This window comes from Syngnathoides biaculeatus, chromosome 21 (assembly GCF_019802595.1).
Source record: "Syngnathoides biaculeatus isolate LvHL_M chromosome 21, ASM1980259v1, whole genome shotgun sequence".
NCBI classification, from domain to species: domain Eukaryota; kingdom Metazoa; phylum Chordata; class Actinopteri; order Syngnathiformes; family Syngnathidae; genus Syngnathoides; species Syngnathoides biaculeatus.
In genome coordinates, this window is record NC_084660.1 from 2,591,983 (window position 1) to 2,618,477 (window position 26,495).

Consider the following 26,495-nt stretch of genomic DNA (forward strand, 5'->3'; position numbering starts at 1 on the left):
TAGAATTGCTTCGGAGCAACGGCGCCTCCCTCAGGGAGCGCGACAAAATGTTCGACAGAGCTTTCGGGAGGCCGACGACGACGAATAAATAAAAACCTCCCTCGCGTTCCTCGAAACAAAACTGCGACAAACGGGGTGCGGTCACTTGCCTGAGCCTTCCACGGCACGGTAGGACAACCCCTTCCAAGGTCTAAACTTTGAATTGCGAACAAGCGCTGAACACTTGGGTGGGGTTGGGGGGGGGGTGACATTCTAGTGGGCTTCTTCGAACCTTCATGAAAACTGTAATTATTGCTCCAAAGTAGCCCAGAAACACAGTTTGACGTCGCTTTCCAACTGAAATGTGGGGTTTTTTTTGAAGGGGGGGGGGGTTTGAAGACAGAACATGCTTTTTGGTTCTGTTCCGCGTCGCCAAGCTGAGTCGACATTCAGGCGTGCCGCCGACCTCATCGCGCGCAGCCCGAGGAAAACGCTTGAAAGGCAGAAGAAGACAAAATGCCGGTCGAAAAGTAGTCAAACGCACGTATTGCGCCCCAAATTGTTCGGCTCCTTGAAGTCCGCAGAGATTCTCGGTCATCCAGTTGACGCTAACCCGCAAAGGTTGATTCAGATCAGCGGACTGAATTTTTGGGTGATTTCTTTCCCGTGTTTTCCAGAAAACACAACAAAATTCCTAAAATGTGCTTCTTTGCGGAACTGGTGGCGTTGTAAAGCGTGTTGTCGCGCCCCCCCCCCCCCCCACCCGCAACCGCTCGGTTTACGAGAGTCTCGCATCAGCGCCGATGATTGCACATCATGGAGCGCGCCATATTGACTACGGCGCGTTTGTTATTTTGCACGGGAGGCCGTTTGGACGGGCGCATTTGCCCTCCGCGCGGCATGCTAATGAAACTGATGTATCGCGCGCACGCGCGCACAAAAACAAAATCAATGGTCTTTTGTGAGCGTTTATACGGCTTTTACTCGAGTATGGCCGAGAGAGCACCCGCAAAGCCCAATAAAAGCGCGCAGGGTGTCAGTTGTAACCGCTAATAGCCACAAAGCAAATGTTGGCCACTTAGCAAAGGCCATTCCAACGCGCTACGCGTTCGACACCCCCCCCCCCCCCCCCACGCGTTACCGCGCAACGGTTTCACCTTGGGCCGATCGCGGGGCCGGCAGATGCTGTCGCCGACTTCCCGCCCCGGCGTTCCCGTTGATTCGCAAATGCCAATCGTGGGAAGCAGAAAGACGGAGCGCGACGTGTCCCTTATCTGCATCTCCCGTGTGAGTTCTTAAAATCCTGATGTGGGGAAGGGATCGGGGGGGCGGGGGGGGGGGGGGACCCGACTGAGCATGAAAGTCAAACATAATCCATATCTCTTTGATTTGGGAAAACTTCCTTCCTCCCGCAGCCGAATCAGGAGGTCTATATCTGTTTTATTTGATTAGCATTGGAGATTTCTCAGACAGACGCGACAAGGTTTTCATTTGCGCACTTTGCCGGATTAGCTCGATTCAAAGCGGCTCCCCCGAAATGAAAAAGATCTCCAATCGCGGACGTTCCTCCATTCGTCTCACCTCGTCCCGACATTCAGGCACGGAAAGGTTATATTTGGGTGGATTAAGTTTTGGGCTCAATTGGTTATGCTAACCTGGGAACCGGCAAGACTCCCCCGTTCGGACCGTTTCCACCTCCGCGGAGCGGTGACCGTCGCTTTTGTCCATTTTTTTGCCCAAGACCTTCCGAGAAAGCATCTGCAACGTCGGGACGGAGCTGCGAAGATTTCACAGGCACCGCCGAGACCGCGTCCCAAATCCCCCCCAAAAAATACGGGACCGGTCCAAATTCAACAGCGGCACAACATTTCGGGGCTCGTTTGGCGCGACTCGGTCAAGGGTGGCGAGGGCGGCGGCCGAAAAGCAATTAACATTCACAAATGTGCGGCAGGCGAGCTTGCGCCGTCGCTGAATGTCACCTAGCGCCTGAGCCGACTTCCTTCATTAAACCTTCCCACAAGGGCAGATACACTTCGACACGTATTTGCATACAAATGCCGCCATTAACCCTCCCGTTCCCGCTTCTCCGAGTGCTGAATTGTTGAGAGGGTGAGGCGTCAATCACTCGAAAAACGGAAAAAATAGCGGATAATTGAGGGAGGCGCTAACGATGTTTACCGCAATTGTTTTTTGGCTCCACTTGAAATGTATCCACTGGACCTTTCGAACGAGTGCTAAGTCGCCGATGATAAAATCAGATCGAGTGTGTGAAATTGAAAAATCTGCGGGACTGCGCAAAGTGACTGGTCCAAGCGCTGTGCGGTATGACATGAAGACTATTTTATTTATATTGCACTTTTTTTTTTTTTAATTTGCTTCAATGTGACCTTTTGCATTTAATCAACAGATAAAGTGTTGCCCATTTGCTAATTGGAGCCGGTGGTTGTCCTCGATCTTTGTACGCAGAAAACCGGCCGGCGCCATACTCCTATCCCGGGGGTTACCGTGGAGACGAACGACACCAGATAGAGAGCGGAAAGCTACCGTCCCGGCCCCGGACCAGACTGCGGGGGGGGGGGGGGGGGCATGGACCATTACATATAAAAAACCTCGTGTTACTGGGCAGCTTCTGTCTTCTTCTTTGGCTAGATAAGACCCGGACGTCCGTATTGCACATTCCTTTGTCATAAATCCATTTGCTGTTAACTTTTTCCAATCATCGGTCATATCTTCCTCGATTCGTAGGGTCCAAACGCGCAAATCCTTTCGGTACGGATGCTAAGCTAACAACGCAGCCGTCGTCCATTTTGTCCCTCTCTCCTGCGAGGAGTTTGAGTGACTGAATGCAGACCTTCCAGCGATTACTCTACCTCCCTGGGCTGCTATCTGCCCCCCCCCCCCGCCGCTACTCGCATGCCGTGAGCGGAGCTAATTAAATGCTTCTAAGTGAGTCGCCTCGCCTGCCGCCGCAGCCTCGGCAAAAGGTCATCCCGCTCACAGACATTTCTCATGACTGTTTTCCTTTTGAGAAATTTAGCAGATTGTTAATTATCAGATTACAAGTTTGCCTTTCTAAAGGCCAGCAGCCCCCACCGCCGCCCCCGAGTCAGAGGAGAGAGAGAGAGAGAACCGAATGAAGATGGCTTTCAGCGTTCAGGCTTCTCGGGACCGTGATTGGCTTTCAGAGGCTCGGAGAGGAGCGGCGTCCGTGGTCCGCTGACCTCCGTGCGTCACCTTTCACCTCTGCGCCGACGCATTGGCTCAACCGGACGGACGAACGGCGGATCGCAACCGCACGCACGCAAAACGCGGTTCCTCGTCGGTCGCTGCGCACGCGTACCTAATGCGGTGGGCGGCGCATCGCCGACATTTGCCGTTAACGACGGCCACGCAATTAGCCGATCGCATTCCGAGCGGCAACGGGGGGCGGGGGGCGGGGGCGCGGCCGCGGCTGACACATTGCGGCCGCGGGGCTCGTTACTGCGTCCTGTCCCCAGCTCGGAATCTATTTCCAGTTGGCCCGGCACCGCCTCGCAGCTCCATTTCGTGTCATCTATCAAGCCGCGGATTTTAAAGGTCCATTAATGGGCCGGTCAATTAGGCGGCCGCAATTGTTGAAACGTTCCCAACGGCGTGAGGACTGCGGTGGATGTACGATAGCGGCGCATTTGGGGAGGCGGGACCCGCGAAAACCAGGTGAAACGGCCACTCTTTTCGGAACCCATTTGACGGCCCGAAACACGGCCCCCGCCGCTCTTCCGAAGCACGACGCCCAAAAGGTCAAATTTCCCCCCGATAAACAACACCTTGTGTGTGTTTTTTTTGGTTGCATTTCAAATTGCTGATTTGTTTTGTAACCAACGTGCATAAGTTTTTGCGGCTGCCGGAGGCAACACCCCCCGTTCCAAACAAGCCGCCGCTGGGCCAAAGAAGTCAATTCACGGGATGAGAGCCACACATGGACAAAGAGACGCACGCAGGCCCTAATTTGAGGTCAGTTGCTCATGGGGCCAAAGATCCCATCGAGGTGCCGGACAGGAGCCAGCGGGGTCGAACGGTACTCGACTCTTACGTCCATCTTTCAGCGTCTCGGTGCCGAGCGGAACATCTTCATTTGCGTCATCCCTGATCTGTGGACCGGGGATGATGGCTAATGGCTGGAGCACTCCCAGCGCCGGTCGTGTGATCTGATTCATTGCAGAGGGCAGCCAATTATAAGCATCACGTCACTTTGTTCAAAATTGCCGCCGCCCGCAGGAGGGTATTCAAATCCACTAAAAGGCCGTCAGCGCGACGCGAGTCGCTCACAGCAAGTCGGACGGCGGGACGACGGACTGGCATCAACTCCGCTCGAGAGCTACGACGTAGCAAACGTGCCCCGCCGATGCCGCTCTTTGACGGCACTCCCATAAATCTGTCCCCAATTTCCCATTTCCTGCGACGGAGCTAATTTCCTCCGCGCGCTTCCTTCATTAGTGCTCATAAGCTCCGGCGAATAAGAGAATTGGAGGCTCCCCGAGACTTTGTAGGTGACATTGAGGAGGAACGCCGGCTACACTGCGCGGGTAAAAGCGCCGCGCCGCAGAGGTTCCAATGGTCAGGAGGCGCCTAGTCCGCGATTAGCCGGCTGGCCGGATGGAGCTGTCCTCGAATAACCTTTCGGCGCACCCCCTTCTTCGCTTGTTTGCGTAGACGAGAATTCCTCTTTAGGTCTGGAGAAAGATGGATCTCGTGCTTGATACATAAGTGCCGCTACCGCCGACGGCTGCTTGCTATTCCGCATGTCATCTTTACCCGTCGCTCCCGTTTTAGCCGCTGAACATATCTCTTGGCTGGAAAATGAAAGTATTGATCTATTTTTCTCCTCTTGGTTGCGACCTCGAATCCCTTATCCCAAGACAGCGCGTGTTTTTCATGCCACAAGTTGATGGAATTTCAAAGCTAGGAGCTAAAGAGATGCGAACCAGGAAGGGAAAATGTAAAACGACCCCACCCTTGACGGGAAAGAGTCCGGCGCAACCGGTGTCACCAAAGAAGAAACGCTACAGTGGTGCCCGGAGGTAGGAGTGAGCCCATTTTCTTTTTTTTCGCCGTTTCAAGAGCTTTTCGATTTGAACCGATCTGGAAGTTTTCCGAGGCAGCTCTTACGTGGCTCGAGAGGCTTGGCCCCGCCCCAAACCGAAACGTGCCTTTCTTCATCGACTCTATAAGGGCAACTCGTTCGTTTGCAAATCACAACGCTGCGGATTCTTATCTGGCGAGAATCTACTTTGGCGCAGAGCGGTTGTGACGGGCGGCGACGGCGCCCCCGCTCGCTGCTGTCGCAGAGAATTACGAGACGGGGGTGAAAGCGCTGCCCGGGTCCTGCCTCGTGGGAGTCGCTGATGATGTTTATACTCGAGGAAATTCCGTTGATTTTGTCATTCCGATGCTGGGAGGGCCCAGAAACTATTTCTGATTTTTTTTTTTTTTTTTTTGCCGCTCGATTCCATCAATCCTTAGCCGCAGCGATGTCGGTGTCGCACTGCACCGCGCGGCTATCGGGACTTATCGCCCCTGACGAGATAAAGCTCGAACTTGACCTTTGCTTTTATCCATCGTTCACACCAGGAAAATAGAATCCCCCCCCCCCCCCAAAAAAAAAAAAAAAAAAAAAAAAAACCTGCCAAGAAGCAAAAAGCTTTTGTTTCAGGTACTACCTTCTGTCCATAAAATGCCGTTGAACTTTCACACGTCATAAATGAGCGGCGGGGGCAGTGCCATTTTATCAGCTTGAAGAGAAGACGGCCATTAAAAGAGAGCGGCAGAACAGATGGGATTGTTGCGCTCGGTCCATTGAGGCGGTCCGGCAAGGATTCTGCGGCGGGCGACTGGGTGAGACGCGAGCACCCAATTATTCAGTGTCGGGGAAGCCTCTCCTCCGCCGAGGCCGACTCTATTTGAAGAATTTGAGGAGCGCGAGCGGCAAATGCGATTTCACCGGCAGTCGCGGCAAAGCGCCATTTTAATGAGCTTTCCAATGAGGTGCCACCTGTTTCATGCAGATAATTGGATGATTGGCCACCCTGAAACCGCCCAGGCCGGGCGACAGCCCGACTCCTTCCCTTCTTCTGTCATTTTACAATCTGCGCGTACGGAAAAAACGTTATTCTGCCAGCGGCTCAGGTGAGCCGTCTTTTTGCCAGCTGCCGGTTGCCATGGTTGCAGAGCACACGCGCTCGACTTCACTTTTGCCGTAATGGCGCTCAATCCGAGCTCATGAAGAAAGTCACGATAATTTGCCGCTGTCAACTCCCACCTCCACCCGTTGAAAAGATTCCATTTCTCGCCAAGTACGGCTACGGAAGGCCGTGCGGGATACGTACGACGCGGAAAATAACGGGGCTTCAAATAATTATGACAGATTTAATACACAGAAGCAATTCAAGACCGCCCCAAAATCAGTTGCAGGTCTTTGTCAAGAACTGGAACTCAGTCTCCAAAAATGTCCGTCCATCCAAACATCCGTTTTCTGACCCGCTTATCCTCAAGAGGGCCACGGGACCGCCGGATCCTATCCCGGCTGCCTTCGGGCAGAAGGCGGGGAACACCCTGAACCGGTCGCCAGCCAATCACAGACGACAGTCGCCCTCACAATCTCACCAAGGGGCCATTTAGAGCGTCCAATTAATGTTGGGAACCGGGAGTGCCCACCGGGAGGAAAGCCACGCACAGGCGGTGGCGGGATTGAACCCCCGGGTCCTCACAATTGTGTGGTCACGCAAGTTATTTCAAGCAAGAAGCTCACACTTGTGAGCAACAGCTTTGTGTTCGATCTGTGTGAATCAACAAGAACTTGAGCCGATCCAAGAAACTCCCCACGATCCCAACACACACACACGCAAAAAAACCACACACAGTTGGACGTCGTGCAGAGCCAACTTGGCCTTCTTCTTGAGGCGATTCGTCTCCATGTTTACCCCCATTTAAGATCTTTTTAGCGCCTCGCTTGATATAACACGGCTGAAGTCTCTCCCTTTGTAGCCATCGTCGCTTTTAATATGTCCGATGATCCATTTTTGGGAAGCACTCAGGAGGTCAGATCGTTCGAGTTCTCTCTCGGGGAAGAATTGACATGGAAAGGCGCCGACGATCGGCCAATCAACTGAGCAGACGCTGTGGCCCATTCCGTGGGAAATTGTTATCGGAGCGCACAATGAAATGATCGGCGTTCGGCGTTCAATGCGCTTTTATGAGAGCGCCGTGACGGATTGCGCCACTCGCACCTTTGATCGACCTCATAAATGTCTCGGACGGGATAGCTGTCCGACATAAATCCTCAATGGGAAACTGAGTAGAAGGAGGAGGAGGAGGAGGAGGTGCCAATTCTCCTGCTTGGGGGGCAAACACCAGGGCTAGTAAATAATATCGTAAATACTGACGCTTTTATTCCCCAACACTCCCATCTGTCGGGCCTAGGGAGGAGGAATAAATACCGTTGGAGTGCAGACAAGAGATGCAGATTTGAGCGAGAGGAACGTCAGCTTGAATCGCCGACCCTCCCGGGAGACTCCGCCATTAGCAAAACAAATTCCTCCGGCTGCTTTGCGGGATTGGGATGCCAATCGAGATGTTGGAAGCAATTTTCGCTCGTGACGAGTCGCACTTTAGCAACAACAACAACAACAAAAAAAAGACCAAAAACGCTGCTACGTGTTGTCCTTGTCAATTAAGACAATTGATACCGCAGTTGTCTCAAGGCGGCGGCGGCCTTTTGCGCCCTTTTTATGACAGCCGTCCGTACGTTCTGCTTCCTCAGCTGCCGCGCACTGATAGTCGAGCGGGCCACGAGCTTTGGCGGGAGTCTCCGTTCTCCACGTCGGCTTTTTCCACTTGTTAAGTGCGCGCCGGCGTCGGTAATGAAGCGAGGAGGCGGGGGGAGCTGCTGGGAGGCACGTGCGAGGAAATTCTCAGCTGATTCCCTCTTTGAATTGAACCCGCCGCCTCCAAACGTTTTCATGACGCCGACTTTGTCCTCTGAACTTCAGTCTGCGAGGCCCGAAAATGCAGGTCGCGACGGCGCCGGATCAGAATAACAAATTCCAAAGAGGGCCCGATCGGAAGCGAACGCGACTCGACGGAAAAATGGCCACGCAAGTGACTTGAAACTGGAGCGACTGCGCGCATTTCTACAATCTGCGCAGGACCACTCAAGACGGGCGAGCCGCTCTTGAGCCAAAAGCTCGGTCGAGACCGTGGGTCGGGTGTCCTCTGACGGGAAAAAGACACAAATAATCATCATCATAAAAAAAAAAGAATGGCCAACAACAAAGGTGAACCGCTTGTTTCTTTCTGAGCGACGACGTGAAGAAAAGGTAGCGCTTGTGCTATTGTGCTTTGACTTTTCATTGAAACTTGATGCTCCCTGGCAACCTTGTTGCCTGGCAACAGGAGCCGGCTTCACCGAGGGGAGCGAGCGGCGTCTTCTTCTTCTTCTTCTTAACATCCACTTTGTTAACTCCGCTCCGAGCCTAAAAGCGACACCGGCGGGGCTCTCGTTTGCCTTGGATCCCGTCGTCGAGAGCCGCGTTGTTATCGGACCCGAAGTGGGTCCCGGTTTTGGAGCTGCGGTCGCACGCTGCGAGCCTGCTCGCTGCTGGGCAATCAACACGCCATTAGCGTGACACACATAAACAAGAAGGCAAGAACTAGCGCACACATTGGCTCCTCCTCTCTCTCCGGGCGAGCACAATTCTGGAGGGAACACAAATCACGACTGACTGCTGCAGCTTCTTCTCTCCCCTCCCCCCCCCCAACCAGCCCCCTCCCTTCCCCTTCTGTAGCCTCCTCCTTTTCACTATCTCTTCAGAGTCCTTAAATTCATACCACATCCCAACTTCCCGAAGGGTAATTTTACCATTTATATATATTTATATATATATCATATTCCAGTGCAGGAAAATCATCATGTAATACTCTGCCCGAGGTTGAGAATAAATGTGTTATTCATGGCTAAAGGCGTTTTCTATCATGTTAAGCGGAAAATGTGCTACAGATAGGTGACTTGCAGAAAAGAGCACACACACACACACACACACACACGCACACGCACGGGAAACGTGCCAATGAGCAAACGCAGTCACCGACGGCCGGAGAGATGAGCGAAATATCTTAGTTCCGCTTTGTGTCAAAATCAGCTCACGGCTGGAAATATTACAGCATCTTTTGCCTGCTTGTCGTTTGCAGACACCAAGGGGTGGGGGTGGGGGTGGGGGTGGGGCTACCTTCTAGGAAACGGGAACCCTCAACTCCGAGCCAGCCGCGATTCACGCTGATGACTCACAAAGGAAAAATGTTAACGTTACACTTCTTCAATTCAGCCTACAATAATCCCGGTTTTCTCAAATTCTATGAGAGACAAACATTTTTTTTTTAAACCACTTCCACCAATCGAGCTAAATTCCAAAGATGGATTTTGTTGTTGTTGTTACAATAGGATCAAACAGATTATTTCCAATCAAAAATCTTCGCCAATCAGTGCATCCAAGGTAAAGGTGGGCCAAGGGGACCCGAAAGAGCTCCCCCTGTACGGTCTAATGGAACTGCAGCGCCATGGAGCCGAAAGGGCGGAGCCAGAAACCCCGCAGTCCGCAAAAGTCCAGAACAAACGGCAAGACGCACTTGACTTCAGCAGGGCGCCGCGGGAGCCGTCGGTCCAATTCCGTTGACGCTTTGACCCGGGGACGAGATTATTTTAGCCAAAGTGCAGCAGTTGGGGGGGGGCAGTAGGAGCGACATCGCCGTGTGGCAGTAGAATAAAGTCACGCAGACGCAAACTTCTACTATTACTGTATAAGACTCATTTTTTTTTTTTTTTTTTTGTTGGTATTATTACACATTGTTTGTGTTCCAATATTCGTTGCTACTACAACGGTGACAATCGACACAAACTCAACGGCGTTAGCATTCAGCTAAGTGGCTACTGTGTGTTTCCTGGTCAATTTGACAGCTGGTTAAAGAAAAAAAACAAAACAAAGAGAGGTGATAAAATGACGGTGGCTTTTGTGAAGAAATACCGCAAATTCCTGCTGACTTCCTCTTTAGCTTTTGTTGCTTTAGCGAAGTTCAAGCCGCAGGACGGACTGCGCCACGGCCGTGGGGGTCACGAGAAAGGGCGGACAGCCGGCCACCCTCCCACTCTGTCTCAAATTGGACGTTATTCCTCAGGCGGGGTGGCGTCTCGCGCGAGCTGCCTTGCCTCACGAGCGTTCAAGCCGACTCATTTTGGCCACGATTTCTCGCCTCCGCAAGGCTTGCGCCGGGGGGATTTCAGCATCTGTCTCTTGCAATCATCCAGCCCCCACGGCCCCACGGCCCCCTCCCTCCCCCTAAATTGTGCGCCACAGAGGCCGTACTGTCTCTTTTGCTGATTATGCTCCTAAGCACAATTTGTCCGAAAAAGTGCAGGAATTGAGCTCGTCGTGACGCGTTCGAAATGCCCCATGAGATCAATTCCCGGCGTTCGCGCTTGACACATTGAAGCGCGGTTATACCGTCGCTGTGTTTGCGGCCTCAGCTTCTATTTGTTGTTTTTTTCCTGGGGTGGGTGGGGGGCTTTTGTGCGCAAATAGTCGCCGGTGCCTCTGTTTACACACACGTTTGCGAGCGCGGCAGACAACATCAGAAACAGACACGCCGAGTGCTTTTGGTGTCCTCCCTAAGTGGTTTGTTTTCAAGACTAAAAGTGTCGTAATGATGATGGCGGGCCCGGCGTGGGCTCCCCGCATTGCACCATTTCCCAGCATTCTCTTTCGTTAATTTGACTTTTGGACTAGAAAAGCTAGAGAGAAAACCCATTTGCTTGTTTTTTTTTCTTCTTCTTTTCACAACATTCGTGCGCATTCGTCACGGGTTTCAGCTTCAGCAGGGTCATAAACACACACGTCTTCGAGTTTCCCTTCAGCCGCAAACACCAGCGCGTGAAGGAGCGCTCAAATAAAGCACAGGACGGACTGATGGACCGTCTTCATTACGTTCCGGTCAGGCTGGTGACGCGACGGCTTGAACGAAGCATCGGCCGTGGTCGGGATTGCAAAGTCGCAACGATGGCCCGACTGCCGGAGGCAAATCCCTCGGGCGGGCCTTGCTCCGCGCTTGGCCGATAAAGCCGTTTCCGAGCGCCCCGTCGCTTTGACGACATGGACCCCCCCCCCCCAACCCCCCCGGGCGCGTTGCCTCAGTAGCGTACTCGACTCGGTGCTCAAACTGAGGTGAGCGGGCTCATCGCCGCAGACGGTTTTGCCGTGTCGGGGTGTGCACGGAAGGCCTGAGAAAAAGTCCGCTCGAGTATTTCCTGCGCGTACTGTAGTATTACAGTCCATGCAAAGAAACATCCGGGCGAGTTGAGCATCCCGACAACTGAAGGGTCACAGATATGCGGTGTGCTGCAGTGCGCCTGTTAAAATACATTTGAATATGATTTTCACCGGAATGCGAAAGGAGGCGGCGGTTTTGCTCCAGGTGAGCAAAGCATTTCTCCGCCACTCGGGCCCACGGGAGCCATTTAGGCCCCCCCCCCCCCCCCAATGTCCTTCAGCCCCCTGCTCCTTTTGCTGCATTTCGCTTCTTCTTCTCGTCCATTCCTTCCGACGAGTCCCACAACAACTCCAAAGCGTCCGAGTATGTTCAACCCTTTGAGCAAATAATTGAACTCCAATGGTGCAGCAACACAAAGACAGACAATTCACCGCTCATCCTCGCACATTGGCACTCCTACGCAGAAATAAGACTGGCCTGAGTGTGAGGCTGACGAGCTGTCCGCCTTTAGTTGGGTGGCTTTACTTTGAAGGGCCCGTTTTGATCAAGTACGACAACGCTATGCATTCCGCTCTCTTTTGTCGCTCCGAGTAGGGTTGACTAGTTTTGTCGAAAAGGCGCTTGACGGCTTTTGCGTTTGAACTCTTTGATTATTCAAAAGGTTTGTAGACTCGAATCCGGTTATGCCATGTATAGCAAGTTGGTGGAAATCCATTTTTTTGGGGACTTCCCGTTCCTGCCGACGTCCCGTCTTTGTCCGCCGAGAGAAGAGGATGCGGAGGAAATCGATACGCCCCAGCCGCGTCCTTCATCCGAGGGTGGACTATCGAAAGCCAAAGGGCACCGAGGCAATTCGCAAAATCCCTTTTGGTGGCGCGTTAATGAGCTTGTTCCTCGTTAAGCTCTTCCCTGAGGAACCCCGCGTTCACAATCAGGCGGTTTGTTGAGCAAAGGATTTGTGTCGGGGAAAAAAAAGCAAACGGAAAATATCCAACAAGCAGTAAACACATCTCGACTTGTAACGCAATTAATTTCAATTTTTTACGATCCATTTATCTCCCCTCTTCTGTCAGCACTTGAAAGAACGACACGCGACACGTGCGCCGGGCAACTGCGAAATGCGATTTCGATTGAAAGCGCCTCAGGTCTCCAAAGTGGATATGAGGACTTTGGAGAGCCGGAGCACGAAAGGTTCAGCCCCGCCCGGGCGGATCCGACATCCCGCCGCCCGCCGCTCTCGCCTTAATGCTCGTGTCTTGCGCGGCTTTAATAATCCATTTGGAAATGTGAGCAAAGCGCAGGTGTCTCTGCCTGGGAGTAAAACACCACTTTGGGTGCATTTGCGGCATCGAGTGGGGCCGGTTGAAATTGTGTAACGTGGGGGGGGGGATAATTGCAGTGCACTTTGCAGCATCAGCAATTCAATGAGATCCAACGGTGGCAGCAGAAAGACATTTAAAACCTCTCAAAATTCCAAAGTGAAAGTTTCATCTTACTAACAAGCCACGCACCTTGCAACGCGCTCGCGAGCGTTTTTTTCCTCAACATTTACTGCGACATTACAAAAATATTCGTGAGCAGCGGCGCCATCAAAATGTACACGTCAGTGAGTTGGGTTGTGTGCTTCACGTCAAGGTGGTGCTTCAGCTTGAAATCGGGTGCACCTGCGTCAGAATCAGAATCATCTTTACTTTGCCGAGTATGTCAGAAACACGCAGGGAAATTCTCTCCGGCGTCTGAGACAGAAAAGCCTTCCGAGAACGCTCAGTGGGCTACAAAAGGCGACCGGCGTTAGATTGTAACGACGAGAAAAGTATACGTAAATAAAAAAACAAAAAAAAAACAAAAAACCAGCTGTTTCGCAAGTGAACAGCTGTTGGAACGTCTGCTAGTTTTCGTTGGAGTTGTTCGGGAGCGCCAAGCCGAAGGGAGGCGCAGAGGCTCCGAGACGACTTTGAGTGCTCTTGTCTTTGTCGTGGCACGAAGAAAGTCCCGAAATCCTTTCAGCAGTTTGCATTTTCCCCGAACCGGACTGCGACGGAGGTACACAGTCGCCGCTGCGTGGAACTGTCGCAGCAGCTCTCGCGACAGAAGCCGCAGGAAGTACATCCCACTTCGGCGACTGTAATTCCTCGGAACTCGGAAAGGTCTCTACGGTTGACGCAAGGCAGCTGGAGAGCGTGAGGGGCAGCTGTCCACCATCATCTGTAAAGTCTTTGGCGCGCTGTGCTCCAGGTCGCGCTCCAGCGTCTCCGCTTCCCGTCGATACGCAAACTCGTCACTGTCTTGGATGAGCCCCAAAACGTCAGGACTTTGACAGGCGTTGACAGACAGCGGTGAGCGTTGAGGTGCTGGAGAAGCTCGGTACCACGCCGGTACCATCTGAGTCATCGCCAATTCCTGTTCAAACCTCGGTCCAAAAAAAAAAAAAAAAAAAAAAAAAATCTTCTATTCGTTCTTGATGGAAACCAAATTTGAAACGGGGCCATCCACCAGGAGCAAATTCCACACGTGACAAAAGAAACAACAACGAAATGGGCAAGTGCGCGGCACATGCTCGAGCACCCCCTCCGAGGTATCCCTCTCCAAACGGGCCGCTTCAGCTTCAGGGCGACCTGCGGAAGGCTCGAGTCCGTGCGAGCTGCACACCATTCCCGTACATCGACTTCAGCACGGGCTCCGCCTTTATACGCCGAGACGGGGCAGAGTGCGCCGCTTGGGCGGAGGAGGTGGGGGCTGCCCGGAAGGCGCCGGCCGGGGCCAAAGGGAACAGACGACGTAGTTGTAACAAAACGTTTGCCAGTCAGCAAGCGCACGTTAGCGATGCCTCCGCTGATGCTGAGGGCGGGAGGGAAGAGGACGAGGAAGTGCTGCTCTCCCATCGCCCGCCGCCATCATCGAGGTCCATGTCAGTATTTTGCAGGGAATTGTGCAAAACTTTTGTCTCGTAAGAAGGGATGAAAATGGATGGCCTGTACTTTGGTTTTTGTCTTCCTTGTCGGAATAATCTGCATCAAGGTGGTTAGAAAGCGTTGTCACGCTCTCAAACGCGAGTTGGCCATCGGTCCGGCCTTGCTCTCGGTAGGTCTCGCTCAATATTGCTCCATCGCTTCTTCGCCAGGCGCGTCCCAAGCTCGACTGGCGTCGTCTGAGCGTTTTGCCCACGCGGCGGGGAAAGGGGAGGGTTCGGCAATTGGGAGCCGTACGGGCAGTCGTTCCCCCGCTGATGGATGGGGAACATTATGGCTCTCGGGGACAGGTGTCAGCGACGATTAAAGGCCCGAGCCAGTGGCTCGGAAAGAGCGAGCGCAAGTGGAACGAGGAGATGGAAAGCAAAGCGAAACTGTTGCCGCAGAGCAAGTCAACACAAACGTTGGGGGGGGGGGGGGGGCAGGGACAGGGACAGGGGCCGGCGAGGCGGCTAAAGCACGTCGGCCGCTCACCAAATGCTAATGCTGACGCTACGCCGTTTGCTTGACAAGAAAGGTCCGACTTTGACTTTTCTTGGGCAAGATGCGTAGGGAAGCCGGCTCTCCTCCAGATTCCGTAGCGGTCCCGAGAAGCAACGCGTACGTATTCCCTAGCGGAGTCGATTCTGGCCACAGTCTTGAGGCAAACGGCTCATCTTTGTTGAAGTACAAAAAGACTGCTTGGGGAATTGAATCTTTCGATGGGATGGAGGCGAGAAATAATGGGCCCGACTTTTTGGTTTCAGAGTGCAACAGTGGAGCAGCAAAATAAAAGGACCGGCGTCTAGCCCTGTAGCACGGGTGATTATCTGGAAATTGCCTCCACACCGGGCTGTCATTTGCCAGGTAATGACCGCAAGGAGCGGCTCTTCTGCCATTGCTCTGTTATCAAAAACAGTGGTTTGACCCCCCAAAAATTTGCGAGCACTTTCTCACACGCGCCACCTTTGACTGTGAGCTTTCCTCCTGATTGCTACTTTTGTTCACCGCCGCCTTATTCTCATTCTTCACTGTTGTCCCGTTTGAATGTTTGCTCATCTACTTTCTCCTAATCCCCTTGGCACACAGTCCCCTGCCCTCCTCGCGGCTGTGTCGTCACCGGCGGATTCACTTCCCGGATTGCCCAGGTGGTCTTGCGAATGTAAATGAGCTTGCTGACTGACCCGAGAAGAAGGTCTGTTCGTTGATCTAAATCCAACGAGCTTTAGAATTCAACGTAGATTTTCCTGATGAAGGAGCTCGGAAGCCATTGGTGTCTCAATCCCAAGCAGGAGGGAACGCGTGAGTCGCAACAAAGAATTCCAATTCCCTCTTTTTTTTGTGTCTTAGAGAGAGCAATTCCGGGCTCTCAGAATTGCCGAAGAATGGGATTTTTTTTCTTGAACAATAGCATTAGTCGGAATATTTGACGCCCTCAACATTGACACGATAATATTTCCCCTAAATGAATGCATCTGATTAGAATGTGAGTAGCGTTCCAACGTCTGACTTGCTGTCATGTTGGCTTCCTCCGCCGCCCCCCGAAAATGTCCCGCTATCAGCAAATCCACACCGATACAGCTCGCAGTGTTTTAGCAGCTTATCTCCGCTGGAGCGTTAATTAGCACAGAGTGCGGCAATTACCCTGGAAATATCCGAAGCAACAAAGACACAAAAGATGTCCGCCCGGCCCTAAAACTGGACCGGCTCCCACAAATGAGAGCAATGACAGAGGGCCGATCGGAAGGAAAATGAGGGAGTGAGAGAGTAGAGCAACACAAAGTACACAGTCCTCAAGATAAGACTCGGCTTTCGGTAATAATTGGTTTGTGTCTCCGGAGAGGAGCCCTGAATCTGGAAGGGTTTTGATTAGGAGCCTCCTGCTGTACAGTATGTGTCTGTTTGCATTATTCCGGCAACTAATGTTTGCTACTTACACGGGCATCCGTGTCAGTGTGTATTGCTGATAGCCAGTATTCAGTTTTAGCGAACGGGATTCAGCTCCGGGCGGCTGGCCGGAGTCGTATTGGTTTGATGGCGAGCCGAATGTCGTGACCTTTCTCAAAGCGGCACTAGCGTTGGCTCACGCCTTGGATTTTTCCTCGCGGGCACACGTGAAAAGGCCGGTGAGCCATCGGAAGCTAACTGGATGCACTGCACTCTGCTGCCTCCGACAGTGCCCGAAAGGGCCCGAGGGCCCGGCGTCAGCCCTCTACGCTTGCGTATCGGGCTGCTGTTTGAACAGCTGACTCGGAACTGGCAACCATCTGGCGAGGTCGGGGATCCAGATTCCCTCCGTAGCGTTCAAGCAAGAGTGCAGAAGCGAGGGTTCCGAGGGGAGTACAGAAGCTCAAATTAGCTTGCAGGACAGAATTCGAAATAAGAGTTCAAAAGCCTTTTCATTCGGCAACCGATATGAGAAAATGTCAGGTTTGCCTCGTTCGCTAAGTTTCCCCGAATACAGCTTTGAGGTCGTTTTTTTTCTTCCCCCAGTTCTTGCAGCTTCACCCTTCCACCGTAAAGCAGGGCCGAGTCACCCGAAGCCCCTTTTCACTTCGATCAATCGTCGACTGGGGAGACACACTTTCATGTGACCAACAGGCTACTTCTTTCATTCTTTGGTGAGTTTGCAGCACCGACTGCCAGAGAAAAGTTCCTCGTGAGTTTTCCACACTTGGCCAAGAAAGCGGATTGCGATGGGGATTCCTCTGGCCAGATCGCGTTTCCCCCCTGTCGCGAACTGCTGTAAACAGTTGACGTCACGCTCTTCAATCTGAACCTTTAATCCCTCCCCTCTGGCCTCGTCCCTTCCTTTCCCATGTCCAATAAAAGTCTCGTCACCCTGATCATAATCAACCGACGAAAAGCTCCGAGAGCTACAGTCGACGTACGTGACCGCCGATCGACTCGAAGGTGACGGAATGAGCGTTAAACACATCTCTAGTCCTCGGCGCTGATAAGTGGCTTCACCATTCTCGCTTTTGGCAGACATGACGCGAAGTACTTGGAGCAATAAATAAATGGTCGAGGACATCCAAAAAACCAGACGCGCGCAACCTATGCCACGTGGGTTGAGTCTTGATCTGAACCTGAGCAACATTCGCTCCATCCGATTTGGGAACACATCAGTTTGTCCGCGTCAACAAGTCTGACCCAGTGGCCGAGCCAGGGTGGCGGCGTGAACCACAAGCATACAGTAGCCGGTCCGAAGAAATACATCACACGTCGCGTGGTTTGCTCTCCACTGCACGGGGTTCCGTGTACAGGAAATCGGGCCGTTTGCGAGGTGAAAGCAGTTCAAAGAACGAGACCAGTCTCGTACTTGACTTTTCGGGGTCTATCCGTCACAGAGCGATTCTAACACCGGCATACGTGCAAATACGCACATGCACTCGACTTCCCTCCCAACTTAGCATGTTGGAATTGGGCCGCCCTGCGACCACGCCGAGCAAAGACCAAAATCTCGCGGCCATGTTTGTTTCCAGGCCGCTGTGAGTCAGCGCGCTTGATTGGCTGACTCATTGCCTCCCGGAGGCGAGGAAAGGCCTTTCACCGCTCTGGCTCTCCTTCTGCTCCTCCCCACTTGAGGGTTTCGCTTCCCCCCGCTAAATCATTTCCATTAGATCTAAGGACAGCTGTTCTTTCACCTACTGGATGATTTGGAGGTGGTGGCTTTTCAAACAACAACAACAAAGAAACATAAAAGAGAAGCTAAGCAGTATCTGCTCCCGCGAGACGTCACTCGTTCGTGCTAGTTCTCTGAAGCCCAACAAATGTTTTTAGTTCATCTCCCCTTGTTCCACTTTCACTCCAATCCCATTTTCTCGGGACCGCTTTCAAGTTCCTTTTGTAGTTGCACCTTTCACACCTCCCGATGCGCCTCTTGCGCCCCCTCTGCAGCCGGCAAGGTGCTTCAATTGCACTTTCACACGTGCCCATTTAGCAAACACCCTTTGAATGCTCGCACCCGGCATCCACCTCGCCGTGACGACTCGGCATCTTTATCTGGAAGCGTTCGTACTCGTTCCCTTAAGGTTGTCGGTCAGTATGGAGCCGCAACGGCGTTTCTCCTTGCTGCGCTGTTTGCAGTGTGACATGCATTATTTACAATGAAGCTCAAAGTTGGTAAATCCCTCGCTTGTTTGCACCGCGCACAGCGTAACCTTGAGTCACGGCAACGTAGCGCTCACCGATGTTTGCTGTTCGCAAATGGAATTGTTTTCTCGCCGTGCTTTGCTCGTTGGATGGATTTCGTGCCGTTACTGTCGCGCGCGTGTGATGTTGGTTACGCAAAGGCACGCAACGCGACTATTTCTCTCTTTCTGAGAGCAGACAACCGAAGGGCATTTTTATTGTTGCCTTGATATATTGTCGACCGTCTTTCGTGTGGGTAATAATACTGACACAGCCGCAGCGTTTGACCCGTCGTTGTGTGGCTCCCCGTTCGAACGCAATTTTTGCCGAGTTATGTCTGACGTCATTTTTTTTTTTAAACTCAATTTTGGCTACCAGGTTAGGAAACAAAAAACAGCATGTGACGAACTAGAACTCACAACGCTTTGCGCATGGCAGAAAATGTGCTTAATCCCGGTTATGCTAGCACCTCTCACCTGTGACGGCACCAAAAAAAAAAAAAAAAGTGACCGAGTCGTGGTAGATGCGTCCAGTCGTAATCAAGTGGCCAGTCTCACTACAGCTCATCAGCGGAATTTTGCTTTTCTGGAACGGGGGGGAATGAAAATCTGACTCAGCATTCAGATCTAACTCCATTTTCGTTTTTCAAAATGATTCCGCAGCGATTCAATATTCCCGGCCGGAAGTCATTCAATAGCCAAACTCCCATTCAGACCAAAGTAATGATTAAAAAATGTTTTCACGAGGATGTTGCTGACTTCAGACACGTTTGGAAATGGAATTCACGCTCATGCGCCACTCACGTGATGACACGCATCAGTTTCGGCACGCCCCCGTCCAAAAATGTCAATCTTTGAATCGCGGCTCGGACGCGAACACGGAAAAATGGATTCTGGAGCGGCCGCGGCCGCGCAAGATGCGAAGGTCGCCGCGACATGAAGTCAGGAAGCAGCTTTGCGTCTTAAGAGAAAGCGAGAGAGAGAGAGAGAGCAAAAGAAAGCGAGGGCGACCGATCATACCGTCGACTCTCTCAGGTTACGAGCTTCTCACGTTGCAGCTTCACTCATTTCCTAATGAGCCTAATGGACCGAGAGGAGAGTCTCACCTCTTTAAACCCGATTAGGTCGAGCAGAAAATTGATCTGCGTGGTGGGCTAATAGGAGCTCGGTGTAATGAGACAGAGGCTGCGCGGTTCTTTCCTTCGCCGTTTGAATTGCAAGAGTACGACGTGTTCCAACAAGAAACCCGAGGAAACTCGACCCAGATGGAAGTTGCCACGTGAACCATTTCCGGCTGCTTCATTTGTACCTTTTCCACTCCATGAGAATGCGCCCCTGATGTTTGAAAGACATTCACGGCCGCATGCGATCAAGCAGCGTTGCTGTCTTTGTTTGAGCTCGCAATTAAGCCCGACACTTGCCCAGAAAGCAGAGATGATCTTCCAAAGGTTGCGGCTTTGCAAAATGAACGCCCGCCGCTCCTGCAGATGAAGCGTTTTCGGGGAGTGATGCGGAGGTGGCCTCGGAGGCGCAAAAGAACCCAAATGCACTTGGCGACGTGGCGAGTGGCGGACTCGCCGTCCGGGCTGCTCAGCCCCGTTTGGGAGAAATCTTATCAAATAGCGAGCGGCGACCGAAGCGGCTTTGAAACCGCGCCCGCCGCCGCCGCCGCCAAGTTGCGAGCCGCGCCCGCGGGCCGTCACAGTCTGGGCTCGGTCTCTGAAGAGAAACTCCGACTCTTCAACATCGACGTCAGAAAAAGTCGGCTCCCTCAGCCACACTGTAGACCTTCAGCCAGCGGAGAAAAACTACAGGGAATCGGAATGCGTTGCACACCTGTGGTTCTTATTTCATATTTATGATCTGAAGTATATCCAAGGCCACACTGACTGGTGATGGGACAAAGCAAAACTCCCGAGTGAAATCTAATCTCTGAAGGCTCAGGACAGAACCTCGATCGAAACTCCCCATGCAAACCTTTCACATCATTTCTCCGTTCAAGTGAACAAAATGGAGCGATAGAATGTTAAGAAGGAATCTTTTGACGCATGGCGTGACGCTCAACGGACTTATCCGTGGTTTTAAGTCCACAAATTGGAATTCTCGTTGTTTTGGATCGAGTTCAAGAGCCAGCAAATGAGCAGCTCCAAGTCTGGTCTCCCTCTTGAAGAAATTGTTTAGGATCTGCCACAGCTGTGACCATCGTGGGCCCGCAAATCCCGTCAGGCCTAAACCCGAACAGACCACCGAACAAGTCCTGACCAGAGACTCACTTGAAGGGATAAACTCGATTACCGTTGGCTTTGATTCTACCCGAAGGAGAGAAAAGGCCGATGGGCATCACAGCCTGAAATATTGATCCGAGTTCCGGTTTCTCGCTCTTTTCTCTGGCTTCATCCTTTGTCAACACACCGGTGGCGCTCCCGTGTCAAGGTTTCCAGCGGCGCTCGTTCTTGCCCTCTCGCCTTTGTCTCGTCGCGTCAATCGGGTGACAAAAGCCTCCAGCCAAAAGAGCTGATTTTGAGCCGTCAATACGGAGGGGGGACAAGTGCAACCTCCTCAGCCATTGCCGCAATTTCAGCTCCACGAGTCAGATTTTAGTTTCTTCGGAGAGAGAATCCCCGCAGGGATCTCTAATGAGAAAGCGTGGCGAGACACGAGAGGTGCTGACATTTAAAACAGACAGCGAGGGCGCCGCCCTATCAGTCGCGCACATGCTAGCTGCTGTTTTGATCGAAGCGTCCGGTCCTCGGAGAACCGTGAGACCGGTAGCCACGGGAACGGAGAAATTCAATGCAGCGAGCCCGTATATTGCCTTGGACGTTAGTCGGTAACGTCGCGCTCGCGTTGTCGATTTCCCGGGACGTCGTCCGCATTTCACGTTCCGTTGCTTCCCGATTAGCATTCTCCTTCCGGCGCTCCAGAAATGGATGGTACAGAATATCCACAGCGGACCAACGCGAGCATCAATATCCCTGGTAAATTATTCAACAATGTAGTAACCGTGGATCTGTTGGCTTCTCGTGTTTCTGGGATTCCTCAATCAGTTTTACAAAAGATTGGGACGTGTGCGATCTCCAAATATATATATATATATATATATATTTTTATATTCACGCTTGTGTTGGGTTTTTTTTTTTTTTTTTTTTTTTTGTTCCTTGTAGGTTTTGTAAGAGCGCTTTGGAAAACCGCTTGGAAAGGTGGCGCACAAAGGACGTCAGTAAATGATTCATTCTACGGTTCATCTTCCCCAACCAGAGTTCAGGCGTACGTGGCCTTTGGTCCGTCCTTGGGTTCTTTCGGGTCTGTGTCAAATCTTCAACGGGGGCCATGATTGACAGCCGGGCGGGGGCTAGTTGTGCGTGCGTGTGTGCGTGCGTGTGTGTGTGTGTGTGTCAGATGCAAAATGTTGACTCAGAGGTGATGCTCGTGTGTGAGCAAAATGGGAGGAAGGGTCCGGGTCACGTGGAAATAATGGAAAGAGACAAAGGTGGCCCGGATTGGCAAAAGTCCACAAAGGCGTCCGCCGGATCTGCTCGTCACGGTGGGATTTGTGGCAAACTGAGCGCAGGAAACAAACAGGAAGTGGAGGCGCCAGTGGCCCGTACAGCAGCAACAACAACTAATGAGCTTCGGTGAGGAGGCGCTGCAACTTTGAGTCTCGGTCTCGGGCTCTCCTTTGCCGGCCGGGGGATTTGTCTCTTACGGTCAAATCGGCCAGTGTCGTTCAAAGGGATTTTAGGAGCGGGGAAACGCAAGATTTCCCACTCGCGGCCCGCAGGAGGCCGACCGCACGTCTGCTCCCTTCTTCGCTTGAGTTTGACGTCTCTGAAGAGAATTGAAGGAGGTTGAAACCGTCGGCAATGTCTGAACGCGAGGGATGCACTGCAAGTTGGTCTTGAGCAGGCCTCTGCGGCAACCCGACAGCACCGCAAGAGATCCGTGTCTATCGATTGCGCCTCGCTCATTTCAAACAAGCACATAGCTGAGCCTTAGTTGGACGCTAATGCTACATTCTGTAGCATCTATACCGCGCGGACAATGTAACGGTATTCGTATTTCTTTATCCTTTGCACGAAATGACTCAAAGTAGTGCTGCACTGACGAGCTTAGATGTCGTATGCTGCCCCCAGGCGCACCGCAAAGGCCATTACGTTGATGCAATTTGAGAGCAATTCAAAAGTGAGCCGTCAACGGTGGAGTAAAGAGAGACGAGCCTTTGTTTTTCACGATGTGATATCGTGAAAAACGGCACGATCGAGGTGGACGGGCCCACGCGTTGAAACCGACATTCATTCATTCTCACCTTTTGCATCCACTCTCACCTCCCCCGTTTCCATCGCTATTACCCAGCAGCCATTGAGCTCTCCCAAGGTCCTTGCGGGACGCGACTTCCTCTGACCTCTCCGTGACCGCTCGTCTTCATTTCTTATTCGACACGCTACGTCGCGCGGCTAATTTGCCGAGAGGCTCAGCGCGGCCGGCGGGCTCTACTCGGACCGTCGCCCTCGCGAGATCTGCGACGACGAGCGCCCCGGCGACAGAAAGCCAATCGGATCAAACTTTCTTTGGTGAGAAAAATCAAAAAACAATTTTGAGATTTGCTAACTTCCATCTTTATCCTCAGTGCTGGCGCCCAAAAATAGCGGCTGAGAAAGAACAGCCTGCGGGTGACCTGCCGCTTTTATCCCACAGAGAATTACATTTGGCATTTTTTTGTGGTGTGTACGTTCCCCAATTTCAAAATGTCATTTTTGGCCAGAGAAGACGACAGCGCAAAGGTCATCCGTCCATCTTCTAAACTGCCTCTCCTCACTCGCTCGGCGGCTGAACGGATGAGGATTTGTAACGGAGTCACTAACCGAGTCACTTCTGGACACGTCACTGAGGAAACCTTCACCTGGACCTCTGCTGACAGCTGGTGGACACGGGGTTCAAGGAGACTCCGCCGGAAATGGGACTTTTCTGTCACTGGGGCAATATTGACAAATATGGCAAAATGTCCCTCAAATCAGAATCACGCATCGGCGCGTCCCCCCCCCCCCCCCCCGGCCGCTAATCCCCCCGGCAAAAGGCGACCAGACCCGCTCAAGGTCTTTGGCCGCCCTTCAACGCTCACTCCGATCCTCGGTGATTTACCCCCCCCCCCCCCACGGATGAAGGTGTCCGGTCCAAAGCGAGGCGGCGGTAAACAAGCTCTCGGGGGGGGGGGGGGGGAATGGTTCAACTGAAAACAGTCCTCACAAGCACGCCACCGCTTCTCCGTGGTCAAACCGGGACACAAGTGGGGGCGACCAAAGAGAAGAGAAGGACATTTCTCCAACGATGCCAATTTGGTAGCAAATGCTGCGACGTCCTCACGGCACCGTTCCCACCCTGCCCGGTCCGACGACTTAAAGCCAAAGCGCCACGGCCCTGCCTTTGCATCCCGAGCGCAAATGCGCAGGAAAATGACAAACGACAAAATAGATTCTTCTAAAGTGTCAATGAATAAAATCAATTGAAATGGTGGAAAAGGTCGCGTAATCGCGGACAGATTAAGAGCAAAGCGTCGCCCGCAGGCACACGTTGGACTTTCATTCCGCCAGTTAATTGATGAAATGTGCACGCAAACAGGAAGCGAGCGCACAAAGCCAAATCTCAAATCCGGATCCACAACGTTTGCCTCCAAATGCGGAGGGAGACGCGCCGATCAATCCTCGAGTGCTGGAAAAACAACTGCACCCGTACTCGAAAGTGAAAGTGGATCCAATTGATGTGGTCAAAGAAGTTGTGCTGCGTTTTGTGAGTCATCGTAAAGCACTTCCATGCTTTCACTACGGCGACGGTTTTAGCAGCTTTCTGAAATTGATTTTTTTTTTTTCCATTCACAGACTGCTGGAAGTCATCCGCTTTTTTTATGCTCAGACAATTAAAACTCAGCTACTGTTTTACGCTCATTTTGAACAGACGTCTTGTTTCGTTCGCCCTTGTATAGTTGTCGCTGAGTTGACTTGAGGAACATTCTCAACGTCTTTCTCGTCCAACGCTAACATCCGAATCGCGTTGGTTTTGCCGTGACGAGCCGCAGGTATGCAAAGAAAAATGGAGGAGCAACTCACGGAGACCGAAAATAAAACCCGCTATTTACGGGCACATGGTCCTGAGCCTCCCCACAAAATCACTGCGACTGTCGCAAAACGACATTCCGAATCCGCTCGGCGGCAGGCGTCGGAGGTGGGGGCGCGCCGCCCCTCGCAGGTCGGTAGGAGCGACACAATGTCTACTGAATTGGTGGAAAAAAGAACTTTTTACACAATTACATGACCCCTGCGTTAATATAGACTGCTACTTCTGGGATGAAAAACGGCGTTTCGAGTTGCGAGCGTGCTCAGAGATTGAAACAAACGAGTATCTTGCGCCAGGAACGACTGTATGTTCCATTTTTATGGCGTGAAAATGAGAGGCCGGATTCCGTCCCTGCGGTAGACAGTGGAGTCATTTAGCGGACCAATAAAAAAAAAAAAAAAAAAAAAAAAGGAGCGTCGCCTCCTCCAAGAAAGTCACACGGCCCATTGGACACCGCCTTATTTAATGCTCGAATGGCGATACCTTCTGCCCCCCCCCCCCAAATATTTGGAGAGCTTTGTTTTGGCCCGGGGATTGAACCATCCCTCTCCCTTGCAGATGCCCAGGCTGACAGAAACAAACGCACACTTCCCCAGTCGACCGGGCAAGAAAATGCGGTGGAAGGTGAGAAACTGAGCGAGTGACTGATGATGATGAGGATGAGAGGCCAGGGCGGTTGCCCAAGTCCCTCTTCGCTTCGACTGTCCGTTTGCCCGCTGAATGGCTCAAAGATACACCCTGGAAATCTCGTTGTTGCTAGTAGAAGCTCTTCAACTTTACAGTCAAACTAAACATCAAATCGAGAGACTTTCACATTGTGTACGGTATCACTTCACTTTGATTTCGCGACCTTAATGCTAACACAGTGAGAAATACATATGTACATACATATATAAACCGCACATTTCTCGGTAAACGGAAGGATGGAACACATTGACAGCATTTCCACTCGTGTCAATGGGGAAAGTTGATTTGACCCACAGGTGGCTAATAATGCAATCACATGACTATGAATGGAGCTAAGTCAAGTAAGTCGAGTTTTTAGCCATAACTGAATTTAAAAAAATATTCCCCCCCCCCCCTTGACTGTTTGAGATGTTTTTTTTTTTTTTTAAACACAAATACACGCGTATCCAGTCACGGCCAAAAACATTGGCACTCCATGGCCGACAAAACATATCATAAAATTCAATCCGTAAGCCCCAGCTGCAAGCATCTTTCGAACGTCCTCAGTTTTCTCCAAACGCTGATATGATTTCAATACGGCGCCGTCTCAGGGGGGACGCCGGAGCCGAAGAATAATTGCTTACCTGCGCGCCCGCGATAAGTGTCTGCTAACAGCCAGCCGCGGCGATAATGGCGATAACAACACTCCTGGCTGAAGAACGCTCAAGAAGGCGCACCGAGGGGACGACGGCGTGGAGCCGAATGCTTCAAAGAAAGAAAAGAAAACAAAATAAGTCCACGGCAGGCGGCGTTATTTGAACACAAGCGCGTCGTGCCACGAAATGTCACGTTTAGCTTTGGGTTTTCTTCGAGAGCCGACGACTCCTTTATCTTGGCGGCCTTCGCTAGCTACATCTCGGCGACGCTGACTGCGCCGATTCACGTCGTCTTTTGTCGAAGAGCAAACCGTCGCGAATCTCCGCTACGGGCGGGGCCGGACACAAATGCAGGACTCCGAGACTCGGGCATGATGTCAGGCGCGGTTGATTCAAAGGAACAGGGTCGCGCGCGCGGTGTAAAGCAGTCCGAGAAGGCAGAGGCACAAAAACGCTCAGCGAAGGAAGGCAGGAATTCGAAAACGTGAAGCGAGGTCTGATGACAACGAGGCAAACTAGGAAACGTGCACTAGGACTTGACTGTGACTATGTGACATAAACTAAGACAGGACTAAACGGCGGTGGCACAGAAAAGCTCCGATGATGATAGTTGGACACTACACGATTAGCAACGGTGGAGATTGCTACTGTCAGTGAATGCAACTCGCTAACTCAGGGCAAGGAACTGGCAAGCGCCAGTGACAAAAACT

General features: G+C 52.1%; 1 protein-coding gene across 1 annotated transcript in view; it reads right to left on the reverse strand.

Annotated features, from left to right (window-relative positions):
- alpk1 (alpha-kinase 1) overlaps positions 1 to 26,495 on the reverse strand; it is a 209,421-nt gene that overhangs the window by 16,450 nt on the left and 166,476 nt on the right. Inside the window, exon 6 of the mRNA XM_061809077.1 lies at positions 25,774 to 25,894. The gene's annotated coding sequence lies outside the window, so the exon portion shown is untranslated. The remainder of the gene's footprint in view (positions 1 to 25,773; positions 25,895 to 26,495) is intronic.